This window comes from Bos mutus, chromosome 11 (assembly GCF_027580195.1).
Source record: "Bos mutus isolate GX-2022 chromosome 11, NWIPB_WYAK_1.1, whole genome shotgun sequence".
NCBI classification, from domain to species: Eukaryota; Metazoa; Chordata; class Mammalia; order Artiodactyla; family Bovidae; genus Bos; species Bos mutus.
In genome coordinates, this window is record NC_091627.1 from 13478755 (window position 1) to 13485208 (window position 6454).

The 6454-nt window shown below is 39.7% G+C and overlaps 1 pseudogene; it reads left to right on the forward strand.

Moving 5' to 3' along the window:
• The first annotated feature begins 5043 nt into the window (after positions 1-5043).
• On the forward strand, positions 5044-5979 carry LOC102276611 (olfactory receptor 1L8-like; annotated as a pseudogene).
• Positions 5980-6454: the final 475 nt, after the last annotated feature.

Sequence of the window (6454 nt, forward strand, 5' to 3'; positions counted from 1 at the left end):
TGGAAATAGAACTGCCTTATGACCCAGCAATCCCACTGCTGGGCATACACACTGAGGAAACCAGAAGGGAAAGAGACACATGTACCCCAATGTTCATTGCAGCACTGTTTATAATAGCCAGGACATGGAAGCAACGTAGATGCCCATTAGCAGATGAATGGATAAGAAAGCTGTGGTACATATACACAATGGAGTATTACTCAGCCATTAAAAAGAATACATTTGAATCAGTTCTAATGAGGTGGATGAAACCGGAACCTATTGTACAGAGTGAAGTAAGCCAGAAAGAAAAACACAAATACAGTATACTAACGCATATATATGGAATTTAGAAAGATGGTAACGATAACCCTGTAAGCGAGACAGCAAAAGAAACAGATGTATAAAAGAGCCTTTTGGACTCTGTGGGAGAGGTAGAGGGTGGGATGATTTGGGAGAATGGCATTGAAACATGTATAATATCATATATGAAACAAATCGCCAGTCCAGTTTCTATGCACGATACTGGATGCTTGGGGCTGGTGCACTGGGACGACCCACAGGGATGGTATGGGGAGGGAGGTGGGAGGGGGGCTCAGGATGGGGAACACGTGTATACCTGTGGCGGATTCATGTTGATGTATGGCAAAACCAATACAATATTGTAAAGTAATTAACCTCAATTAAAATTAATAAATTTATTTTTTTAAAAATACTATAAAATAGAGAGCCCAGAAACACACACACCCTGCCCCCTGTTGGTATACACTTGACACAAATGAGGTGCATTTTTTCTTAAGTGCAGCTTAAGACAGTTGGAAAATCACATGCAAAAAATGAAACTGGATTCTTACCACATACCATATGCAAAAATTTACTCCTGATGAGTTACAAACTTACATATGAAAACCAAAAACTAAAAATGTTTAGAAAGTAATATAGGAGAATATCTTTTTCTCCTAAAGATAGAAAAATATTTCTTTAATAAGAAACAGAAAGTAAGCACTAACCATAAAAGAAAATTGTAAATTAGACTGTGTTACTATCAAAGACATCATAGCAGAAAAAGACAAATAACAAAATAGTAAAAGGTATTTGAAATTCAAAAACCAATTAAAAACTCAATTAAAATAAGAGTACATAAAGATCCCTAGAAATCAGTAAGAAAAACAAGCAAAGCTGGGGCTGAGGGAGATGAGGGTCTAGGAAAAAAATTAAATAAACATGTCACAAAAGAGAAGAAAATCTAAATGACCAATAATCATATGAAAATATGATGTGTTACATTAATAATCAGAGAAATTAAAATTAAATAACAATGGGAAGCCACTGCACACCAACAGATAACAAAAATTAGAATTCTGAGGATAAATATGAAAAGTTTAAAAAATATGAAGCAATATAAAATTATGCTGTTAGTGGCAATATAAATTGTACAGTCACTTTAGGAAACAATTTGCTATCATCCATATAGTTCAAGTAAAGATATAGCAAGGTGACTAGGTTTAACAAGACTGTGCTGTACATTTGAAAATTTTTATGACAGTAGATTTTAAAAGTTGTCACTACAAAAATCAAAACTATGGATATGTTAACTAACATTATTGTGATCATCATTTTGCAATAAATACATCTGTCAAATCACTGTGTTGTACACATTGAACAATGTTCTATGTCCATTATTTCTCAATAAACTGTAAATAAATAGTATTTGTCAAGAGATTAAATTAATAGAAAGAAAGCCAGCCATCTGAATAGTAATTAGAAGATGCAGGACCCAAATCCAGGACTTTCTGTCTCTATAGTATTTACTCTTAATATGTAGATAAAATTTTTAAATTAAATTCACAGGTAAGGGAAAAGACACACATGTGTTGTATGAGGCACTGGCTTATACTGAGGGCAGTAGCAGAATGTACTTTTTCCCTATATCCTTGCTGTGAATGATATTCACCAAAATACACAAGTATTCTCTGTATAAAATCCAAAAGGAAATTTGCTCCCTGATTTCAGTGCCAAGAAGAGTTATATCTTCATTTAGCAGAGGAAGGACTTGAAGTTCATAGAGCTAAGTAACTTCTCAAAAGGAACTACTAAGAGACAAGAACAGCGTTCTAATAAGTATCTATTTTCCTCATTGCTGAACCCCAAAGCTCTGAGACTAAACTCTGAAAACACACGCATTATTTGATCCAAAGTCCGTTTGCTATATGACAATAACCATTGCCTGACCCTATGATTTAAGCCTATATAAACTTACACTAGCCTAATCCCACATACAAAAATGTCTAATCCATGTGCCTCCCCAGACACTGGAAAGCATATTTACACCATTGAACTACCCCTCACTGAATATCCTAAAAATTGCAACCTCCTCATTTTGGCTTGTCTTCCCCAGATTTAGAATACACCTTGGTCGACATCCGAATCCCCCAAATTCAAGTTTTCACCTACATAAGTATCTGTCCATCCCTCATAACTCATAGTTGGGGAAACAGAAGTATGCCCTTGAGATGTCACAGAGAGATTAAGAAGATCAAAGATCAGTCCCAACATCTAAACAGGAAGCCTCAGGGGTCCTCTGTCCCCTTGGAGACAAACCCCCTAGAGAGTTCATCACATCACAACATCCTTAGCCTAATAAGAATCTGAGAGGCCACAGAGGAGACCTCAGACTGTGAGAAGCTGGCTGTACTGCCACAATCAAGAGAGCCCTCCCACTTGAGTCAGAGCATCTCTGCCTTCTGAGATCTGGAGCTGGGAGAGCAGCAGTGAGCTAGGGACCAGGGACCGTTAAGAAAGAAGGACGGGGGTTGAGGTCAGGGAAGGAAAACGTGTTACCCCTTTGGAGTAGTATATCAGCTCCTCCTCCATCCCTGCTTGTTTCCTTGTCAATCAGCCCTGAATTTCATGGGAGACACATGAGGAAGCTGAGCTTTGACTGAGAAGCGGACGTGACTTGACGAACGCACATGGCGCACATCAGCTTCTGGAGAGGCTGAGAAAGAAGGAAAAGCATCTGGACATAGAGGTGAGCTTCAGAAGCTGGCCACCCACTTGGCTACTCCAACCCACTTTGGTACCTTACTTGTTTTCTCCCAGATACTTTCAAATATCTCACAGATTGAGACATCCTAAGGTCCAAGTAGAACTTCCATGTGGCATTTGGTCTTTAGTTCAACCAGTTTGATCTCTAACCCATTTATACCATTGGTTTTATTGGAAGTAAAACCCCACCAGTATAAGGGAAAGAAAAGAAAACCCATCATATTCACAGCCTGATCCACTCACCCTGTGCTTTTAGAACGATTCTTCCTGATTCTCAGATCCAAAATGTTCCTCCTTTTTTCTAGTCATCAACCTGTGTGTTCTTCACATCTGTGACCTGTAGCACCGAATCCCATTAATTCACTAACTCTGCACTAACTTTTGTATTCCACATTCCCCAGGCAAGCCTTCCATAAATACCTCATCTTTGAATATTGATTAGTGTGTGATACACTGCTTTACAGACATAGTATCTCAGTTGCTATTCATTAAACATCAAGAATGAGTTTGTGAACAGATGATGGAAGACAAATCAAACTCCCACAATTCAACTTTAGTCCAGGGCACTGTCCACTCCAGGACCCCAACTCCACTCACTAGACACACAGCGGTCACACATAGTCAAAATTTTCCACCTGATTTTGGCCAGTTTATCATGGAGATTCAAAATTTCAACTTCCTCCATCTCTACTTCACAGAAAGATAGGCTACCTCTTTTGCAACTCCAAGGATGCATTCTGATCATGGAAGAAGAAACATTGTCAGTTAAGGGACATAGAAGGGTAATTCGTGTAGGAAACTGTCAAAATGAGGAAAACAGTGTCTGTGCCTGATTGTGATAGACAATAAATATACCAAAACTGGAGGAGAGGTACATAATGCTTAAGAGCATAAGCTTGGTGTTTGATACCTGATTGCTATTCAACTCCTTAGTAACCATGAGCAAACCACTTCACCTCTGTAAACCTTAGTTTCCTGAAACAATGCATGCTTCATAATTCCTTATCATGGGATTTAGTCAAGTGCTTAGCATAGGTTTCATAGGGAATATGTATTTGTAAACACTGGTTGTTATTTTCTGCTTTAACTACTGATACACTCAAATCACTAGATGCATGAACAAATATTCCTTCCATAAAATTTTGCAAAATGATATCATGCCATGAGGTAAGGAGGATTAGCTTTCCATTCTGTGCCCAAACAAGGAAAATAAAACAATGTTGACCTAGCTTCACCATTCCTCTTAGACTGGCCCTGTTGGTTGTTTCAGCAAACCTTTACCCGTTCCCCAGATATGCAAAGTTAAATCCAATAGGATAACAACTTATTGTGCTTTAGAAGGAATGATGGTTCTGTGACTTCTGTGTTTCACCATCCACACCCTCCAGCCATCTCCATTGTCTTATAATACCCTATTTTGCTAATAAAACTTCTCTTCACCTGATATAATGTTCCATATTCTGTTTGTCCATGATTTATCTCCCAAAATACAACATGAACTACACAAAGCAAATATTATTTTTTGTTATGTTCCCATTAGGGAAACATAGTTTCTCCCAGAATAGGAACTAAGCAACTTGAAACAAAGAAGACCACTCTGATGGATTCTATAGGAAAACTCTTCTTCTGTCCCTACAGCTTGCTATATAAGGTCCTTATGATGCCCATGGATTTGGGAAGCTAAGACCACATCATGGACCATGAGGATGAGAAGCTTTCCCTGCATACCTGCTGTGAAAGTGAAAGTGTTAGTGGCACTATGGACTGTAGCCTGCCTGGCTTCTCTGTCCATAGAATTCATCAGGCAAGAATGCTGGAGTGGGTAGCCATTCCCTTCTCCAGGGAATCTTCCCAACCCAGTGATTGACCCAGGTCCCCTGCATTACAGACAGATTATTTGGGAAAGTACAGTTGCTACTGGTAACCAAAAAGCCTTGGTGGGTTCTCCTGTTTTGGACAATGGAATTGGAGCATGTGAAATAACAAAACAATTGCATATAACTTAGACCCAAGTCAATGGAAAGACTCAACCAAACCAGTAGTGTCTCTGAATTCATCCTCCTGGGACTCTCCTCCCGGCCTTAGGACCAGAAGCCACTCTTCATCCTCTTCCTCATCATATACCTGGTCACCATAACAGGGAACCTGCTCACCATCCACTCTGACCCTCAACTGCACACCCCCATGTATTTCTTCTTGAGTTTCCTGTCTTTCACTGACATTTGCTTCACAACAACCATTGTCCCCAGGATGCTGGTGAACTTTCTGTCACACAAGACCATCTCCTATGCTGGGTGTCTGACCCAGATGTATTTTATATATGCCTTGGGCAACACTGACAGTTGGCTTCTAGTAGTCATGGCCTTTGACCCCTATGTGTCCATCTGTGACCCCTTCCACTATGTCACCATCATGAGTCACCACCGCTCTGTCCTGCTGGTGGCCATCTCCTGCTCGTTGCCTCACTTCCACTCTCTCCTACACACACTTCTGCTGAATCACATCACCTTCTGTGACTCCAATATCATCCATCATTTTCTCTGTGACCTCAGCCCTCTGATGAAATTATCCTCCTCCTCCACATTTGTCAATGAAATTGTGTTAATGACAGAAGCATCTGCCTTTTTGGTGACTCCTTTTCTATGCATTGCTTTTTCTTACATACGAATCCTCATCACGGTTCTCAAAATTCCCTCAGCTGCTGGGAAACACAAAGCCTTCTCCACCTGTGGGTCTCACCTCACTGTGGTAACACTCTTTTATGGCAGCATTTTCTATGTTTATTTACAGCCTGTGTCCACCTACACTGTCAGGGACCACGTGGCAACAATTGTCTACACAGTTCTCTCCTCCATGCTCAATCCTTTTATCTACAGCCTAAGAAACAAAGACCTGAAACAGGGTCTGAGGAAGCTGGTGGTCAGGAGGAAACCTCAGGCAGCAGCCCCTTGATGAAAACACAAGGGAATCTTCCCCATTTGAATCTGGTTTCTACTGGGTCTTGGTGAACAAGCAAGCTCTTGGAGGTTAACATTTTTAACCCATGTGAGAATAGGCATTGTGGTCAATTACATCCATTGATGAAGACCCTTTATTTGACTTTGCTTCTGCTTAAATCATGATGTTCTTCCCCACTGTTTCTCCTCCTTCCTATGAAGATTCATTACTTTGCATCTTCCAGATGAGATGCTTTAAACCAATCTTTTTCACACAGATATTTCCTGAACAAATTTCTCATTTCAAGACTTATCCTCCAAAATCCTTCACATTTCAGTATATTGCTAAAAATCATTACTTAATTTGTAGCTGTTGGATGCCTTTGCAAACATTTGAAAGGGGAGACGGAAGGAGAGGAGGAGGAGAAAGAGTACATTTTAGCTAACTTTCATTTTGAATATTTTTATAATTCCTCATTTTTCTCATTCAA